The sequence below is a fragment of the Cynocephalus volans genome, chromosome 4 (genome assembly GCF_027409185.1).
Source record: "Cynocephalus volans isolate mCynVol1 chromosome 4, mCynVol1.pri, whole genome shotgun sequence".
NCBI lineage: Eukaryota > Metazoa > Chordata > Mammalia > Dermoptera > Cynocephalidae > Cynocephalus > Cynocephalus volans.
The window spans coordinates 135,785,811-135,807,763 of NC_084463.1; positions in this window are offsets into that span (position 1 = coordinate 135,785,811).

Sequence of the window (21,953 nt, forward strand, 5' to 3'; positions counted from 1 at the left end):
CCAGATCTATGTGCCGTTCCAGGAGGCCGCACGGCTGGAGCGACCCTGTCTTTCATTGAGCCTTTTCATGTCCCTCTCAGGCTTCCTTCCAAACTTAAGAAACTAACCTCCAGAGGAGTAGCTGGTTCCTTCATCTCTATTTCAGAAACTGACCGCTTTCCTATTGTGGGTATGAAGGGCCGGTTGATACCAACCAACTAGTCTGTACCTGGATTTAACTTGAATTTTTAAAACGTGTATCGTTTCCAAAAAAAAAAAATGTTTGCACATGTTTTCATGTAGGATCTTGTACTGTTCATTTCCAATGGGGTGTGTCTTCAAACTCAAGAACAAGCAAACCCCTTGGGAAAGGAGACTGGGAGTGGTTCAGGATAAAGTGATCTGCAGCAGGCGGGGCTCATATGCCACAGAGCTCTGGAAGCAGCTGGATTTGAATCCAGAACAGCCTGTTTGTGAGTGTTGTGGTTTCTATGAAAAGCTGCATTGGGGTGGGGAGACTCATTTTGCCTCATGAGCAGCAGATTGTAGCAAATGGAAATGTGTCCATGCTTTACAGTGGGGGGAGATAGGGGAGATGTGGGCATGACCATCTGGAGGGATGTTTATTCCCTGTTATTAAAAAAGTGCCTGGAATTTCTAACATGTGAGGTCTCAAAATGCTTTTTGGAGCAGCAGACTTTAATACTGTGCCATGTCCTTAATACTGCTCCCTCCAGGTCTGGGGGCTTTTTATCCACCTTGAATCCCTGTCTTCCTCTTTGTATTTCTGTTGGCCCCACTGATAATAGCTCCAGAAAAAAAGAGAAAGCTCCCCCTGATCCTTCCTGTTAGCATTTATGAAATCTCAAAGACGTGAGCCACCTTAGCTTCCAGTATGGCAGGAGGGGGCTGGGAGAGGGTGAGAACCAGTTTAAGCTGCCATCAAGAGAAGAGACCTGTTAAACCCATCTAACTAAGCCTTGATGGTATTTCCTTTCTGGGTGAAGATCTGAAATGTGACCAGAGTTGTGCTTTTGATGGCTTGTGATTTGGAAATTTTGTTTAAAAAGTTGTTTCATTTTTATCCTTCTAAGAGAGTGGTGGAAGACAAATGTCCAAAGGAGATCTGAGAATTTCAAACAAATAGTAATCTCTGTGTATGTGTTGGATAAAGTCCACAAATGGACTAACATGCATTAGCAAATGGAGCATCAGTAGTTAGCAACATGATTTATTTTACTGATGGGTCTGTCCTTCTTAGTACACTTAGCACTTGAGACTAGTATTTATTGATCCAGGCAAAGTCATTAATTATGCTTGGATTTACTTTTTTAGTTTACAAGGTTATCAATATATGTATATTTTTAAATGACTTTTCCATATCTTAGATGTCCCTGATGAGGAGAGCAGTCATCAGTTAAATATATAAGCTCTTCAACTGAGAAAGGGAGTGTCAGTAGAGACCAGTGTGCGTTATTGCTGATGACCGTTAGGCAGTTTACAACTTTACCTTTAATGTACATGCTTGATGTTTGTAGAGTAAACAGACTGTACATATAAAAATCTTGTTGATGTTTGTGGGCAATTCAGTCATCAGAGCTATTGCAGGAGTGTTAGCTGTAGTGTTTTTAACCACTTTTTCTCCCCTTTATGAGATGAAATTCGTTTTCATTATTTATACTAGGATTTTCCTGTGGTTGAGGTTTAATGACAGGAAGCAATCATGACTCACAACTCTAAGTGAGCTCACACACCAAACACCTTTTATGTTGTCTGTTTCCAAAACGGATTCAATAAACATTTTGTACATGTTACCCTCTTCCCATGCTGGGTGCTTTAAGAATGTCTTGACTTAATTTGCAAGCAAAGAACTCAAATTAGATCTTGATGCATCCTGGCCTCAAGGTCCCTGCACCCGCTTCTGCTTCCTCGTCCCTTTTCCTGCTCTCTCCACTCCAGGGTTAGGTAGCAGCCTCAGCTCAGCCAGTCTCCCCTGGGTTTTGTTTACCATCCTGAACTGGATTAGTAAGTCATTTCCTGGAGAAACAGCCTGTCGGTGGAGCTTAGAAAACACTGAACCAAGTCTGAGAAGACAAGGCCTCTTCTAAAACCAGCTTGATCTCTCTTCCTGGAGTATCTGACCCAGGGGGAATACTTACTGTATTTGCTCATAGACACTCTCTTCATATATTCTCCTCTGATTCTGTTTGACAGAGGAAATTTATAATATTTTGCTCCCTGCATAAATATGCTCCTAGGAGGGGAATGCAGCATAAGTCTCAGATCTTGAAGGCTTAGTAAGAGAACTCAAAGAGGTGTGACCTGAACTGATTAACAGTCCTGTAGCATGTGAAGGGGGCGGGGGGTGGTGGACATTTTTGTTGAGCCTTCATAGGTAGTAACTGTGGTAACAGCCACTAAGTATTGTGCCTCAGGAGGTTGCACACCACTGGTGCACCCATGACATATTAGTGCCTCACCACATCCAACCATCCATCCACTCATCTACCCCTCACATATTGTGGAGCTCCCTCTGTATGTGGGCAATTTTCTTGGTACCAGGGATATTGTGATGGACCAAGGTGCCCGCTCTCTTGGAGCTTACACTGTAGTGGGGAAAGCTGGAAATCAGGTCAACACAAACGCTGCAAATAAGGTAAGGTGGCTGGAGGAGGTCTCTCTCAAAGTTGGTTTGAACTGAGACCCAAGTGACAAGAAGGAGGCAGCCTTACCACTGCTTTCATTTCCTGTCACCGCCATCATGAATTACCACAAACTTAGTGGCTCACAACACCACATCATCTCACAGTTCTGTAGGTTCAAAGTCTGACACGGGTCTCAGTGGGCTAAAATCAAGGTGCCGACAGGGCTGCTTTCCTTTCTGGAAGATCTGAGGGGTAATCCACTTCCCTGCCTTTGCCTGCTTCTAGTGGCTGCTTGTACTGGTAAGGGTTCTCCAGAGAGACCAATAGGATAGATGGAGGGATGAATAGATAGGGGTACAAGAGGGGACTTATTAAGGGAACTGGCTCACACAATTATGGAGGCTAAGAAGTCCCATGATAGGCCATTTGCAAGCTGGAGACTATGGGATGCTAGTAGCATAGCTCCGTCCAAGTCCAAAAGCCTCAGAACCAGAGAACCCGATGGTATAACTCTCAGTCTGAAGCTGAAGGTCTGAGAACTCAGAAGAGGGAGTGTAACTCAGCAAGGTGCTGGTGTAAGTTCTAGAACCCAAAGGCCAAGAGTCTGGAGTGCTGCTGTCCAAGGGCAGAAGAAGTGTTCCAGCTCCAGGAGAGAGAGAAAATCGCCTTTTCTTTGCCTAAAAAAGGTTCTATCCAGACCCCCTGCTGAGTGGATGGTGCTTGCCCACACTGAGGGTTCACTGACTCGACTCACGCCAGTCTCCTCTGGAGACACTCTCACAGACACACCCAGAAGTAATGCTTTACCAGTTCTCTGGGTATTCCTTAGCCAGCCAAGTTGGCATCTGAAATTAACTCTCACCCCGCCCACATTCCCTGGCTCATGGCATTCTTCCTCAGCATCCAAGCCAGCAAAGAATGGTGGGCTGAGTCTCTCTTTCTTTCTATATTCTGCCTCCCTCTTCCACTTTTGCAGACCCTGTGATTACATTGGACCCACCCAGATAAGCCAGGATAATCTCCCATCTCAGGGTCCTCAACACAATCACATCTGCAAAGTCCTTTTGCCTTGTAATCACATCACAGGTTCTGGGGATTAGGACTTGAACATCCTTGGGGGAGGGGTCCTTATTCTGCCTATCACACAATCCTCAGTTTTTGCTTCTTCTACTGATTATCCTTTTGTGGGTAGAAAGTTCCTGACAGATCACCTTGGCTGTTCAGGAAACTCCTTGTCTACTTGCCCACCCATGGGGTCTCATTTCAGTGAAATCTTATGGGAAAAGAGACGTGATTCTGACCTCCACCCCTTTCCTCCCAGGTATTTGCAAAAAGGACTTCACCCTTTTCTTTCTCCCTAGGTCGGGGTCTTCCCTACACTGCTCTTCAAGCATGTGCCTACTGAGGCTATGAGGCCAGGTGACCCTGTGAACACAGGTGGGGGCCAGGATCTGAGCCCTTCCCTGTAGCCCCCCCCTTCCTGCTCCAGCCGGTTACTGCCACTTCCCTGCAGAGTTAACCCTGTCCGCAGGGCTGATGCTTTGCTCCTGAGCAAGCTGCTTTTATTTGGGCTGCCTGCTTTCTGTCTATGGTGAGAAATTCCTTTGGGACCCGGCATACCTGCCTGAGGGAGAGTGAGACAGCCCCTGTTGTTTGCCACTGGGCCATCTATTTGAAGAGGCCCTCCTGCCAAGAAGTGAGAGGGAGTGTCCTAGGCTAGTGTGCTCAGGCTAGAACCTCCTTGCCCTAACCCTCTCTGCACGCAGGGATTCAGCACAAGGGCCAAGTACTATGCTAATCCTCACGACAACCTTGCAAGGGAGGGATCACCCCCATTTTGCAGATGAGCAAACTAAGGTTTGGGTCCTTTAAGTGAACCCAGGTTCTTTCACCCCAAGGCCAGTGGTCACCCTTTCTATACTATGAGGTATCCTGGCTTGATAGCAAATGAGGAAGGAAAATAGCTAAGCCAGGGGCATAATCTCAGCTTGCTACAAGGTGAGAGACAGTTTCAGGGTTTCCAGAAAAGCTGAGGAACATAACTGTCCCTCTTGCTCTTCTCTAGCCATTTCTAGAGAACCTCATGGAGTAGGGAGTGGGGGGCAGGGGGACTCTGGTCTCCTGCACAGTGGATTTCTTATGTAGAAAAGATTTCAGTGGATCTTTTTTAAAATATTAAGTTTAAATTTGGCTTTAAAAAGTAATATTTTAATAAATTTAATAATTAGTAATAATTAAATAAATAATATAATGAATAATATTGTCTTTAGAATCAATATTCAATTTCAGATTCAAATTCAAAAACCTTTTTTTAGACTTTTAAATTCAGCTTACAAATTTGCTTATTCTATTTATAAGTGTAGCAATAACTTTGGAGGAGTCTTTGAATAATGCTTGGTCCTATTTACAAGCTTAGTTCAGCACTTCAAACATGTTTAAATAAATTTAGAAATTTAATATATTTATTTATTTATTAAGTACTTCAGTTATTCTGACAGCAAGAAAAATCATCTGAAATTCCAAATTCTTACAGAAGCTAATAAACTTACAAATAAAACTTAAGTAAGTTCTCTTAAATGTTTTTATACTCTGCTTAAACTTAGATGTTACCATAAAACACACACACACACACACACACAAGTCTAGATTAATTCTCAATTACGCATTTTAAAGTGAAGTTATTAAATTGTCACTCTAATAGGATTTATTCTCTTAAATATCTCATCTAAAATACCAAATATGCAGATTTCTTCCTAACATAAAAATATTAGTGCTCTCGTTTTGTTTCTTCTCAATCTTTCTACACTTAAATCTAAATCTTCCTGGAGTGTTAGTGGTTAAGCTACTCTCAGCTTCAAGCCTTTTCTATTTTGTGATGCTGTGTCTGGGATTCTGCAAACCACATTTCTGCTTTGTCAGCTGGGTCCCTGTTCTACTAGTGGGGGGCACTAGAGGGAGCCTGGGAGGCAGGTGGAGTGAGAAGAGATGGGCTTTGTCAACATCACCTGGCAGTGACTATTGGGTCCAGCAGCAGCGGCTATTTCCTGTTTGCAGTTTTCCACATTCCCAGAATTAACCTCAACATCTCTCCTCAGAGATACCAGCACCAGCCAGCCTGGGCCCCACCTCAGAAGTCTGAAGCCCTCTCAGAGCCCCTCCTCTAGCCTCTTAAATCGTAATAATCCCTAACTCTTCCTTTTGTTTCCCCAGTTCTAAGGGTGGTAGTTGCTTCCTGTAGTTACCACCTCCGTGATTCCTCTGTGTCCCCTCTTTGCCATTTTATCCAATATCTGATTAATAATTCTTTATATTAAATTCCCTCTGTTAAAATAACTCATGTGGCTGTTGTCCCCTGACTAGACCCTCACTGATGAACCAGGGCAGGGTTGAGAAATACATACCCACTAAAGAAGACAATAACCATGCCAAGTACGTGAGGTTACTCACTACCAGAAATTTCCTTTGGGTGTGAGACCCAGAGCTGCAGACATTTGGAGTGCTTCTTCTAATCCCCACCTAAAAAAAACTATAATATCATTTGAAGTAATTTTGGCAACTGCTCCTCAGCATTCTTGAGTTTACAAGTGAAGCATACTTGATTCTTGTCAGAGTCCCCAAGAGACACTGAGATCTATTTGTGGTGGCTTACTTAATGACTTCATAACTTAAAGGAAGTGATCCTGTAGCCCTTGCTCCTGTATTGTATAATTGCCTAGTTCTTCAGTAACCTTCAGAAGTATGCCTTTCTCACTCAGTCACACATTAGGTTGGTTTCTATTTCCCCAGCTCTTGTGGCCTAGGTCTAAGGACCTTTGAGAGGAATCCTAAGCAATGTAAATATCTTGAAACTAATAGACTCCTGAATTCTTTCATATTCTCTGGACCATATAGCTTTTAACAAATACCTAAACTTCAGTCTGATATCAGTTAAGTATCTCAGATAGCTTTGTTTGCAGTCCGACTTATGAGGTCATTCCATTCTCTGTAGACTGAAGTAGAATTAAAAGCCAACAGGAGCTTTTGCTGCCCACTCTAGAGCAGTTTTGATAAGTGCTCAATAAATGGAAATAGCATAAGCCTTCTGGTTCTGGCCAGAAGGGGAATGGCTTGTATCAGATTAGTCTTCCTGCCAAAATAATTACAAAAGCAGGGCAAAATATATAAAGCAACTGTTTGAAGGAATTGGAGGGCACCTAGTGCAGGTAGGACCTGAGAAGCTATGATCCCTGACAGAAAGGAAACATGAGGCAAGTTTCACATTCATCCTGGTCTTTCCCCTGAGTGCACTTTTCCATATCACTAGTGAGAGTGAGGGTGGGAGGGAGGAGGTAATAGCGGACAACAGCAGTGTGACTGAGCTGACATAGTAAGGCTGCCAGAGCAGCTGGAATTGAAGGAAAAATGATAGGAAGGGCTGAATGAGAAATCTGCATACAAGTTCCCTTCAAGTTGTTGGCTGACTCCTAAGCTGAGCATATACAGTAGGAACTACAGGAAACCAGCAATAAGGAAAACAGCACCTGGGATGCTAAAGAGATGAATTGATTTCAGCTGCTACATCATGCTCAGGAGATAGAGGTTCAAGTCCCACCAAGGTGGAAGGTCTTTGGCAAACATGCTGGGCATTTGGTCAAGACCCTAGAAGGGCCACAGTCTAGGGGTAGGGGTCATGGCCAAAAGCAAGATGTTAAACTTAAACACAACTATATCAGTAATTACATTAAATATAAATGGACAAAACACTCCAATAAAAACACAAAGATGATCAGATGAGATTAAAAAAATAACAATATGCTGTTTATAAGAGATACACTTTAAATATTAGGATACAGAAAGATTGAAAATAAAAGGATGGAAAAAGACATAACATGAAAACACTAGCAAAAAGAAACTTGATGTTACTAATTCATTTTCATAATGATAAAAGGTCAATTCAAAAGGAATATATGAATTATAATATAGAAGTTATCACTTATTGGTCATCAACTATATGCAAAACACTACCTTATGTATTTCACATTATTTTGTGAAGGGCTCTGAACAATTTTATGGAGTAAATTTTATCATCCCAATTTTTCTAGATGAGGAAATTAAAATTCAGAGAGGTTGAGCAATTTGCCTAAGGTCACACAACTAGGAAATGGTAGAAGATTCAAATATAGTTTTGTCTGATCTCTTGCCAAAGAGCTTTTAATCATCTCTCTGCTTTCTAAGCACCATACTGACTGTGGTCTGCTTACTTAAACTAGTTGGAGAGAGCCTGTGGGCACAGGAGTATTATTTAACCTAAGGGCATGGATTCCTGAAACTCTGGTTTGGAAACCCTACAAAAACTAAAGTAATGTCTGTCTGACTCTCTCTCTCACACACACACATACACTTACTTCTCTGTAAATGCTGTGCTTTCTTTATACATGATCCACAAAAGACTTTCCCATCCTGAGTCTAAGGGAACTTCCAGTTCATGGACGACAAACTGACTTCTTTGAATTTCTTAGTTCAGATTCTCAAGAAACTGGTTGTCCTGGCTCAAGAGTCCTGTGTCCATCCTTGATCCAATCATCTGCTGCTAAGGGGCACTATCTCACATGGTTTCAGATTTAACCTCTGTTAAATCCTTCTTTTGAAGTTGAAGGAGAGGGTTCAGTTCTCAGGGAGAAAGAGAGACTTGCCTACTCCAGACTAAATATGTGTGTATGTGGATAGGTGGGGCCCAGAGCAGAAAAACCCTGATAATCCTTCCCAAGCAACATCTAACTATGCTGTTTCCCCAAATGTAAAGATGCCTGGAAGGGGGGACAGGCAGCAGGCTCATGTAGAAAGGGGCTTGGGAGCCCTGAGAGAGAGAGGGGGATAAATGGGCCCATCATCAGGGCAGGAGGGGGGAACTTGAAGGGAACCATGAAATGCAGCATTTCCTAAAGTGGGCAATCAGTGTGGAGCCCTTTCTCTGCCCTTGAGCTACCAGAGGAGTACTTTCTCTCAGGGAGTATTGCCATCAACTACCACAGGTGCAACTGGAAAAGCCTACAGAGAAAATGGGCTGAAGTTTTGGCATAATGTGTTGTGGTGATGGACAATAGCCAGGATGACACAGGGAGAATCCAGAGACACTATGTGCCTTCCAAGCTTCTGAGACCTGCAAGGATGATTTGTAGCAATTAATCATAATAACAACACTTAATACTTATTTAGGGTTTACTATGGCCAATTGTTGATGTAATCCTTGCTCTCTCTATATTATCTCATTTAAGACTCATAACAACTCAGCAAGGTATACACTATTACTATAGTACACATGAAGTAACTGAGGCACAGAGAGGGTAAGTAACTTGTCCAAGGCCACAGAGCTAATAAGTGGCAGCATCAGGATGTGAACCTAGTCTAGCTCCAGAGGCCTTGCTTTTAAACAGTATGGTAAATTCATCCTCCGCTCTTTGGTAATATTATTCACTAAGCAGAATTACAGTTATTGAAAAAGGCAAGGGCTTGCAGGGCAGCCCCTCAGAGCCCCTGGTTTTCCATATGGAAGTTGTTCCACTCAAGTGAAATCACCTCTGTAGGACTCCCCACCAGTGTGTGAGCTGTGAGGCTCAGCCCCCAAAACCTGCCACCAGAAGGCCAATGAGCACAAGGTAGAGAGCTAATTCCACAGAGAAACCAGGGGTCACTATTTAGGATTTAAACCCTACCCTCTCACCCTCTGTCTTCTCTGTCATCCTGCTGCCACTGTGGTCAGTCAGATTCTTTTTCATGCCCAGCTAAACTAGCTGTATGACCTTTGGCAAATTACGTAACCTGTCTTTTCCTCTTCTGCAAGATGCAGCTAATTATGACTACCTTGCAGGATTAGAAAACATGCACACACACACATATATGTATACATATACATAAACATATATACATACGTACTTACACACACATGCATACATATATACGGCATAAATAACATTTAGGCTGTCTCTAGGTAGGTAAAGTCATGAGTGTTATATCTATATGTTCCTAATTTTCTGTAATGAATATGTGACATCTTTATTATGAACATAATTTAAAAATAAACTTCAAAAATCCAACATCCATTCATGATAAAAACAAAACAAAACAACTTAACTTGGAATAGAGGAAATTTCCTCAACCTGATAAAGGACATCTGCAAAAACCTATAGTGAACATCAGACATGATGGTTAAGGACTAAATGCTTTCCCCCAAAGATTCAGGAGCAAGACAAGGATGTCTGCCCATGCTTCTTCTATTCAACATTGTCCTGAAGGTTTTAGGCAGTACAATCAGGCAAGGAAAAAGAAATAAATGGCATTCAGATTGGAAAGGAAAAAAAGCAAAACAGTGTTTATTTGCAGATGGCATAATCCTTATGCAGAAAATTCGAAGGCATACACACACACATGCTCCTCTTACAACTAATAAACAAGTACAACAAGGTCACAGGATAAAAGATTGATGTTAAGAAATCAACTGTATTTCTATACATGCACAAAAGATAATCCAAAAATGAAATTAAGAATAAAATTTCATTTACAGTAGCATCAAAAAGAATAAAATATTTAGAAATAAATTTAACAAAAGAAGTGTAAGTGTTTGCTGAGGGAAACTAAAGATCTAAATAACTGGAAAAACACTTCATGTTCATAGATTGGAAGACCCAGTATTGCAAAGATGGCAATTCTCCCCAAGCTGATCTACAAACCCAATGCAACTTTAATCACAGTTTTGGCAGGCTATTTTGCAAAAATTGACCAGCAGATCCTAAAATTTCTATTGAAATACAAAACACCTACTATAGATAAAACAATTTCGCAAAGGAAGAGCAAAGTTGGTAAACTTCCACTTCCTAATTTCAAAACTTATTATAATTACAGTAATCAAGACAATATGCTACTACTGTAAAGACAGACATTTAGCTCAATGGAACAGAAATGAGAATCCAGAAATAAATCCTTATACTTACAGTCAATTGATTTTTGACAAAGGTTTAAGACAATTGATTGGAGAATTGTTTAACATTGTTCTACAACTAGTGGTGGGACAATTATATATCCACATGCAAAAAGCTGAACTTAGACCCTCTCTTCACACCATACACAAAAATGAAATTGAATGGATCACTGGCTTAATGCGAGAGCTAAAATAATAAAACTTATAGAGAAAAATGTAGAAGAAAATTATTGAGACATTGAGTTAGGCATGATTTTTTAGATATGACACCAAAAGCATGGTCCATAAAAGAAAAACATCATCAATTAGACTTCATTAAAATTCAAAGCTTTTGCAGTTCAAAAAACACCATTAAGAACATGAAAAAATAAGCAACAGATGGGGAGAAAATATTTGCAAAACACTTATCATCAAACACTTGCATTCAGAATTTACAAAGAAGTCTTAGAAATCATTAAGAAGACAAACAACCCAATTAAAAAAGGCAAAAGATATAAATAGACATTTCACCAAAGAAAATATACAAATGGCTAAAAAGCTCATGAAAAGATCCTCAACATCATTAACTGCCAGCGAAATGCAAATCCAAATCACAATGAGATACCATTTCACACCTATTAGAATAGCCACAGTAAATAAGACAGACAATAGCAAGTGTTGGCAAGGATGGGGACAAATGGGAACCCTTGTACATTGCTGGCTGGAATGTAAAATTGTGCAGCCACTTTGAACAACAGTTTGGCAATTTCTCAAAATTTAAACCTAAAACTAGTATATGACTCAGCAATTCCATTCCTAGGTATCTACCTAAGAGAAGTGAAAACATGTCCACACGAAAACTTGCATGTGAATGTTCATAGCAGCATTACGCAGAATAGCCAAAACTATTTTCCAGCTAAAACTGGAAACAACCCAAATGTCCATCAATTCATGAATGGATAGACAAAACAAGGTATATCCATATAGTGGAATTCTAACTAGCAATCAGAAAGGAACAGACCACTGACACAAGCTACATCCTGGACAGATCTCAAAAACGTGCAAAGTGAAAGAAGCCAGATACAAGAGACCACATATTGTGTGATTCCATTAATATAAAATGTCCAGAGAAGGTGAATTTATAGAGGCAGTTTAGTAACTGCCTGAGGTGTGGGGGTAGAGTGGGAATAGGGATGAATCGTAAATGGGCATCACGGATCTTATAGCATGAAAATGTTCTAAAATTGATTTATGATGATGGTTGCATCACTTGGTAGAGCTAGTAAAAATTATTGAACTGTACACCTAAAATTGGTGAAAAAAATTTTTTTTATTGTGGTAAAATATACATAATGTAAACTTTGCTATTTTAACCATTTTTAGGTGTACTAGGGTACTTGAAAAAGTTTATGGAAAAATAGAATTCAAAGATAATACAAATATTCCCATGAACTTTTTTGAAATATCCTCCTACAGTGGCATTAAACAGAACATTCACAGTATTGCTCAGTGATCACCTCTATCCATTTCCAGAACTTTTTCATTTTTCCATACTGAAACTCTGTACCCATTAAACAATAACTCTTCATTCCTTCTACCCCCCAGCTCCTCACAACAACCATTCAGCTATTTCTAGGAATTTGGCTGCTCTATATACCACATGTAAGTGAAATCACACAATATATGTCCTTTGTGTCTAGCTTACTTCACTTAGCATAATGTCTTCAAGGTTCATCCAAGTAGCAGCATGTATCAGAATTTCATTCTCTGTGTGTGTTTTATTGTGGTAAAATATTTAGATAGAGCTGGCTAGTTAGCTCAGTTGGTTGGAACGTGGTATTGATAACACGGATGTCAAGGGTTCACATCTCCCTATTGGCCAGCTGCCAATAAAAAAGAATAAATAAAAAAAGTAAAATATTTAGATAACCTAAAATTTAACATTTTAGCCACTTTTAGATTTACAGTTTTGTGGCATTAAGTACATTAACATCGTTGTGCAACCATCACCACCTTGCATCTGCAGAATGTTTTCATCTTCCTCAACTGAAACCCTGTATTCATTCAATGGTAACTCTCTGACCTCTTCCCTCATCCTGTGGCAGCCAACATTCTACTTTCTGTCTCTATGAATTTTAGTACTCTTAGTATTTAACATATAAGTAGAATCATGCAACATTTGTCCTTTTGTGACTGGCTTATTTCACATAGCATAATGTCTTCAAGTTTCCTCCATTTGTCAAAACTTCCTTCCTTTTTAAGGCTGAATAATATTCCATTGTATGTATAAACCACATTTTCTTTATACATTCATTTGCTGATGGACATTTGGGTTGTTTCTACCCTTGGGCTATTGTAAATAATGCTGCTATGAATATTGGTATATAAATATCTTGATATTGGTGAATTTTTATGATATGTAAAATATACCTCAATAAAGTTATTTTAAAATAAAACTTCAACTTTTTTTTCAAAATTTAAAGAGCCAGTAAATGGTGGATGCTGATATTATCAATAACTTAAAGAATGGTAAATTTTATCAAGGAAGTGGGTTTTTAAAAATTAAGTTAATTTAGAAGAACTACTTGATCTTGTTTTTTTAAAAAGGAAAAATACAGGAAAGTATAAAGAAAAAAATTGTAATCCCACTTAGAGATAACCATTGAAAGTTTGCTTTACAAAAAAAATGTATTAAATTTTAATTTTACTTAAATTGGTAGAAGGAACTGAAATGAAGCTGCTGAACTTCAGATGTTTATTGACAACAGAGATTCATTCCTAGACTATTCACCTAAAGGCGAAAAGAAGTTATGAAAAAACATTGATGTTGAGTTGGGACAATTGGTTTCTCCATTTAAGTTCATGTTTTTTGATGGTAATAGTTTAATCCTCCAGGTAGACAATTGTTTATTTAAAAACCAGAGGATATTTCTGATGTTTAAACAAACAATGCACACAAATTTTTAGATTAAAAACAAAAGAATAAAGTTTAAAAACTTAGCAAATTTTTAGGATAAACTTCCAAGAGAAATTATTAGGGAATGACTAGTTTGTAAGCAAAATAACTGCAAAGATGACAACTCATTTATTAAAAAAGCAGGAGGAACTGACTGTAGCTAGTGTCTAAAATAAATCCAAGGAAGTTATACATAAAACCTAAATATCAGTTTTCTCTTCCCTCTGCATTAATTGGTTCTTGTTTTGTAATATATCTGCTCCATCCGGAATGTTCTTACCCAGAGGTGCATAGTTCACATATTTCATATTCTGCTGTCTTTATTCACTATAACAGAATTATTTAAACTTGGAAATAAAACAAAAAGTTGGGAGGGCATGTTCCTTCAATGTCATACTAGGGAATTGTTTAACAAGTCCACCCAAGAATTATTTAATTTTCTAGAAGAAAGTATCTGTGTTTGAATTTGCTATTTATTATATGTTTAGAGCCCAGATACTGAAGATACATGTTAATTTGCACTTTTCTATCTGGTAAGAAAGATAACCCCAAAGATTATGATTTTATTAGCCTGCAGGACATTAACCAGTTTCATCTGTAACCTAGTCATCTTATTTTAACTTTTTTTTCTTTTAAATTTTGAAAATGCTTTTCCTGGTGGATTATATAAACTCCTTTTCCTTGAGTGCTTTTGCAAGAACCGGCTGTACCAACTAATTGTTCTATCATAAACTAATAAGCTAAACAAAAAATTAGCATGTACATTCTATATTTGAATGACAGTCATGATTTTAACATTTTAACAATTAAACTTTTATACAGCCGATACACCTCAACTCATACTTTCTCTTCCCATCTAATGTGATTTCTTACTCCTTAGGTGCAGAAGAGCCACCTTGGGAGTCTATTTAGAATGCAGACCTCCCAGAGAGTCTAGGGGTTTGATGTGGACTTTGGTGATAGGCATTTTAATAAACACCTCATGAGATTCTGAGGCTGGTGGTCCTCAAAACAGACACTTTGAGAAAAATCTGCCAGCAAACTGGGTGCTGGTGATCCTAATGCCATATTGGTTCTCATTGTTCAGAGTAGATGAAGATGGCTGGGGTTAAATGTTGAGGCCTTGGAATGGACTGGAGTCAAACAGTTCATTTTCCTAAACTTTCAACTTGAACACGGCAGTTTATCTCAGATGTTCATCCACCTATTCATTGGCTGTATTGGAATGGGGAGGGGCTGGGGGCAAACAGGAATCTGTATACTAGGGTACTTCAAAAAAATTCGTGGAAAAATAAAATTACAATATAATATGAATCTTTCCATGAACTTTTTGAAGTACCCTCTTACACAGGTTGAATCACATGAAATTGCCAAGATTCAACTCTTTATTGATCTTACAAAAATTTCGTTTGGTTTGACCTAATAACTCCACAAGTATTTCTAACTTGAAGCTGATTTGGCAACCAACTTGTGAATATGACAATTGGGATGGGCGATTTCTAATATTTGGGGAAAGTGCTTTGTAGCTTTCATCAGACTTGAAGCAAAAATTTAAGGACTCTCTTCCCAGAAAAATGCACAAAGTACAACTTTCTGCATACAATCTTGGAGATTTATGGACTCCTCAAAGGTCCAGGGACTTCAGGTTAAATCCTATTTTATGAATTCTTTTTGAAGGCTGCATTTCCCGAAGGCTGCATTCTTTAGGAATAGAGTTTTGCTGCCACCTACCGCCACGTGGTTCTTAAGCTGAGTTTGCTCTAGTTTTTGCCTTGTCAGACAATATCTTCCAGATTGGAGTTTTGAAGGATCTGTAAGAAGCTGTCATCTCACAGCAACTGACTGAGAAGTCCAATTCTAGACTGAAATAGGCACCAAAACCCCATTTATTTATAATTGGGGTTTTATAATAATTCACACATTGCATTGAATTATTGTTAGCACAGGGTGCAGGAAAAATTTGTGCTTCAATGGAACACTACGCATTATCTAGTCTAGAGCACACCTTTCAGGTTTAACTGATTCTGATTTTAAGAAAGCTTAGAGTAACAGGGTTGGAATAGAATAACTGGGCTATCTGGTTCTGCTTCTAAGGAAGCTTATTTTACAACTGTCCTGCAGATAACTGATAGCAATGCAAAATAATTATCATTTCTTGAAATGCAAATTATGTCCTATTGGAGAGCTTCACTTGACTTCCCTCCCCCTCTGTGGAAAAAGCTAGTTTTGCTTCTATTTGCATATTTACTTCAATATCCTTGGTCTATAAGTGTTTCTCTTCTTTGAGTTCTTTAAAATGGTGCCTGGTTTCCTCACTAAGAGTTAAATAAAATCTTTAACATGTACTGATTCGGTATCTGTAGGAGAGTCCTAAGTCATATTACTTCTTTTTGAAAATTATTCTTAAAAGGACCAAAATCGTATTAGATATCTACAATTCCCATCTGAGAGGACTGGTCCTTTCCTTGAAAGCTCACACTCCAATTAAGGAGATGCTCAGTGTTGCGAGTCATTTGTTGAGATATAGGAAATCCCTTGCACCCCTTCTTTTCCCTACTGCTTCATTCAAATGGGTTAGACCCTCCCTCATTGCCTCAAGGGGTGGAGGGACCTGTGGCAAAATGAGCTAACAACAAACAAAACAGAGGAGCTTGTAGATCTTTCTGGATTTTGTTTTCCTAAAGTTTAAGTCCTTAGAATTTAGAGAAGAAGTGGAGTGGGAGAGAACGTGAATGTTGGAAAAGCAAAGAGATGAGGTTTCCTTCCACAAACCAATGAGATTACCTCAGGCTCCAGGAAGTAGAGTGAGGCAGGAGCAGCCAATCAGGCAAGGCCTCAGGGGTTGGACAGACTGGAGCCCAGACTGCATGGAACAAGGGCAAGGCAGGGCTGGGAGGGCCCTGAAGGTGGTGTCCTGGAGGTCAGTGATAACCCCTGTAGACTAAAGACCCCTGGCAGTGTTCATATGTGCGTGAATGAATTTGGCATCTAACATTCTGGGCCTCTCTTAAATCCTCTGGTCTTGTCTCAAGAGACAAGTTGCAGTCTAATAAACTCATCTATGTTCTGGAGCTACATTTTAAAAGTGAAAAAAAAAAAAAACCCCAAAACAACCCCCCCCCCCCGAAAATATCAGAATGCATAGGATGCATTTTATAAAGCATTTAGATATCTTGCCAGCATTTATACCCCACTTAGGAAGTTGAGTCTATTTTAGATGAGACAGGTGTAAACTCTTAGAAAGTTTCCTAGAAATGCTTTTAATAGCCTGTATTAGTCCATTCTGTTGCTTATAACAAAATACCTGGAACTGAGTAATTTATTAAAAATAAAAAAAAAAAAAGAACCTAAATGTATTACTTACAGTTTCAGAGGCTGGGAAGTCTAAAATCCGGGGAACACATCTGGAGAAAAGGGTCTTCTTTGGTGGTGGTGGCTTTATAGCAATGCAGGGTCCTCATATGGCAGAAAATGGCAGAGCAGAGAGAGAGACTCTCATGTGTTCTCTTAAAGCCCTCAGAATCATGCCCGACTGCCATTATTAATCCATTCACTAGGCATGGTCCTACAATCTGATCACCTCTTCAAGGCCCCACCTTTCAATTACCATAACAGGATTTCCCACTCTCAACAGTTATAGAGGGTATTAAGCTTCAGTGACTTTGGGGGGCCATTCAGCCACTGCAGAGCCCCACAACAGAAGCAACTTTACTTAACAACCCATTCAGGGAGTTTGCTAACTAAGGAAAGGGCACAGACAGATGCAGCCTTGAAATTGGAGAAGGCAGGCTTCTTTATTTGTTGGGAATAAGTTCATGCTGTTATCTGGTTTCACACTTTCTATTTACCTGTTTTTCTCATTAGGCCAAAAGTGGTTGTGGAAAAGTTTCTCTCTTTGGGCCAATTTTGTTTCCTAAAATGCAGTCTTAAAGGCCTTAGGGTAGAAACCACAACCTGAACCAAGGACTAAAATGAAAGTTATTTACCATTTCCTGAAGGCGTAAGGCATTCTTCTTATTTAAAGTGAAATCTAGTGCCTGGAATTGTTCTTTTCCCCCAAGATAGTTACATAGTCCCCCAAATAGAACAATGATGAAGCAAAATCAAAGTAGTTTAGTGTGGACCACTGCTAGGCTAGTGTCTTGAATCCTGCTCACGGTGCCAGTTGCAGAGCTACTTATCCTGTTCGCAACACCAATTGTAAAGCTGGGCGCTTATGCCAGTTGTTGGGCTCTTTTACATGCTGGTAATCCTGCACCAACTGGGCTGGTTGTCAAGCTAAGGCTAGGTCTGGAGCCCACAGACCCCTCAAGCCCGTTCACAGATGGGGTCACAAACCCTTCACATGCCAGGCTGGGTCACCAGACCTCTTACACACAGGTCTATGAGCTAGGTAACGGGCCAAAAGGTCCTTGGAAGCTGTAGGTTGGAAAACATGGCTGCGCCGGGCAGATGCCCGAGGCAGACGCCTGCCTGCCTGCTTCACTCAAACTCCTCTCTTCTCTCTCTCTTTCTCTCAAGAAGAACACAAGAATAGCAACAAAACTAAAAAGATACATGGCATGCATGTGCACTAACTACACACACACACACACATACACACACACACACACACACACACACACACACACATGCACGCAATTTGCTTACAGTGGATGTGCTAAACCACACCCAATGGGACTCGAAGTGAGGGCCCTGACCAAACTATTCTATTTCCCAACATTTAGTTATTTTATTAAAAACCACTTGGAATGTCACTTATATTTCTATATATTTCATTTTAATTGAGTACTTTTTTTTATAAAGATATTGGTGCAATATACAGGCTGATAAGGGAATAACAGCAGAGGGGAGAGGGTAGCCATGTCAGTCTGATATTTGTTTTGTTCTAAATTAATATGCAGTAAGGTGCCATTCAAAGAACACTGTTTTGGTCATATCCTCATAACCACTACTAAGATGTGATCTAAAGTAAAAACTCCAGGTGCCTTTGTGAGATAAATGTGAATCCACATTCATAACAGAGGTTTAGAAAGAAGAGGTGACAATTACCTACTAAATGGAGTAGAGAGACCCTGCTTTTCCCTCAGTCCTCCTTCCCCGGGCCTTTTTTTATGTGTTGTGCAGGGTGATGGTGGAGGAAGCAGTGGAGGGTATTTTGCACTGAGCCTGGATAATAACTTTAATCCCTCCCTTCAATGCAACCTGCTCTTAAAACTGAACACTGATTTTCAGTCTGGCTATGATTAGTGTCTCCCTGCCTCCAATCTTTGCATTCACTCATCTTGTATAGCACATACTTTCCCAGTCCAGGATGGACTAGGAAAACTGCTTACGAATTCCATGGCAATAGTACGTTCTAAGCAATAGCAGGCTTTTTGATAAAACATTTGCCATTGGATGTGTTTCAATTTCCAAAAGTCAGGTTTCATTCCATAGCTTGTTATACAGCTATAGAATTATAAGAAGCCTCTCTGAATTCATAGTCTTTCTTAATAGATCCAAACATTAATAAATGTTACCCATTACTAAATTTCAAATTCTAGTTCCCACTTTATAGGTAAATAAATGGGTACAAAGACTGATTTGCTCATCATCAGTCAGGAGTGAAATCTGTCTTAGCTCCTAATTTAGTGGTTTATATGCTAAATTACATTGCCTCTACAGCCCTCTGGGAACATAATCCTGGAACGTTGTACAAGCAAAACGGGCCCCAAATGACATTCTCACCAGAGAAATTAATTGGACAATTTACCAAGTGTGAAAATAACATTAGAATATTCTGCACAACTGACCAAGTACTTTCAAATAAATTCACTTTTAAAAATGTCCCATCAGGCAAAATAAATAAGATTAAAGTTCAGCATAGAAGATTTACAAAAGTTCAAAATTAGCTTAAAGTGAGGACTACAATTCATCACAACAAAAATATCACAAGTTTCCCTGAAGAATTTAAGACAGCTCGATTAAAGTTGTTCAGTTACTTAGAAGTAAGACTTTTTTTTTTAAGAAAAACTAAACTTGAAGTCTTATTAAAAGTAAAATCTATTGATAAAGCAGATTAACAAAATGTTATCATAGATTCTAAGTGGTGGATATTCACTGTAAGTCTTTTCAACATTTCTGCATGTTCGAAAAATTTCATAATAAAGTGCTGGGGGAAAAAAAGCAAAAAAAAGTAACCACCTAAAACTTAGATGACAAACAAACTACCAGAAATTGGTCAGCTTCAACCACTGCTTTCATTAAATGTTCATTATTACATATTTGAGTGTGCACTATGTGCCAGACACTGGCCTAAGTACAGGGGATTCAGCAGTGACTAGAACATGTCCCTGTCTTGCATGCAGTTTACCTTCTCCTGGGGGCTGGCATAGAAGAGACTGTGGTGATGTTGCTGTGATTTTCCAGGAGCAGTGCTGCACCTATATTCAGAGCAGAGAAGCGTGCCTGCTTCTCTTCCCTCTAGTATTAAAGGTAGGGGATTCATGTCCTGCTGAGAAAGCACTTTGAAAGAGGAAAAGGAACATCATGTTTCCTGATTCCACAAAATGTCTTCCTCCTCCAGAATTATTTCTCAGAGTTTAGTTCATAATAACCCGAATTTTGGGGGTTGGTGCTGAGTGATTACCTTTCTGGATATTGGGTACTCCATTCTACAGACAAAAGGTGGCAACTGTGAAGCTAACTACAGTCTATCATGTGAATCTGGAATTTAAAAAGAACGTACTTCCAAAGAAAAACACAAATGACAATTTATTGTTTCTTTTTCATTTCCTTAAGGCATTGTACTGCTTAGGCTCTATGGAACTAGGTATAACAAAAAAACAGAGTAGTATTTTGAGTAGAACTTAAGGGCAAAGCCAAGAAAAGAGCAGTGTTAGTGACTGAATAAAAGAAAAGTACCTCAAAGTCTCAAGTTAAAAAAATCTCTCTAATAATTAAAAACGTTTTCTGGTCACCAGAGATTTTGAGGATTCCCTGGATAAAGGGATAACAAGCAAAAGCTTCTCCGTAAAGTGAATGTATTCTAACTGCATGCATAATTCATAGGCATGCTCTTAGTTTATCTGAGACTTACTGGTATAAAAACAGTAGTGGAGAACATAATTTTGTACTGGTTACAAAAATAATCGCTAGAGAACATCCAACACCTCTATATTAGTCCATCATTAGGGTAAAAAACTCAACTTCATTCTATTCACTTTTTTCTACTATTCATCCCCCAAATAAAAGTTGAATAATACTGTAGTATAGCCAGAAACTGTCACGGCTGCAACAACGAATAGCAATAAACTACCAAACTACAAATCAATATCCAAACTTGTTTTCCAGTAGCAAAATGTATTGCAGCAAATTTCATCCAACATTGGGTTGAACACTTCTGAAAAAAGAGGAAAACAACTTTTATTTTTTAAAATTTAGCAATGTCCCAGAATGATGGTGAAAGATGACTCTGATAAAAGGTGGTTAATAAAATATAAATACATAGTCTAAAGGCTTGTAGACCAAGTGGGGGAAACTAGCATGTTTAAGAATGAGGTAGGAGATACAAAAAATATAAGAAAGAAACCAACTTTCCAGGTTAAGACTTGATTCTGAGTTGAAGTCTTATCAAAAGTTTTCTTCTTTGGAAATACAGCTTGACTATTATTTTTACATCGTATTCACAGTGAATGACCAGCATAAAATAACCGGTTAGTTTATTACAAAATGCCAAATGTTGGGGGTTAAAAAGTTGATCATTTTAATTAAGATGTGACTCACTTGATGGGCACTAAATTAAAGTATCAGTATTAGTGTCAGCAAAGAGAAGTTAAAAGCAATTCTCTACAGGCAAAATCCTTTAATAAGTATTGTCAATATTCTGCTGGTTAGAATTTAATTTCTTAAGACAGAATTTTATGGTTGGAGAGGACCTTAGAAACATCTAGTCCAACTCATTTTACAGATGGGAAACGATGCTCAGAAAAATTGAAGTTAGGCAAAATACTATTATTTATTTTTTTGTGGCTGGCTGGTCTGGGGATCCGAACCCTTGACCCTGGTGTTATCAACACCACGCTCTAACCAACTGAGATAACCAGCCAGCCCTCAAAAACCTCTTTTAAAAATTCCTGAATTAGTAGAAAAGAATAATATAACCAAGGCAGGAAACGACTCCTTTTAGCACCTAATGCACAGCCATGCTTTTAATAGAAATTTGACCAGTAAGCTTTTAAATATCATTTCCTTTTTTTGCGGGGAGTTGAATGTTTCGTGGCAACAGTGAATTTTTTTTCTCTGATAAAAGTACATGTTTATTGTAGAAAGTGTAAAAAAACATAAGTAAGCACAAAGAATAAGCCATTAAAAAGTTTAGTATATTTCCTTCAGGCTTCTTCTATGCAAATACAAAAATAATTACTGTTTACTTTTTAAACTTGACAATTTTTTATTC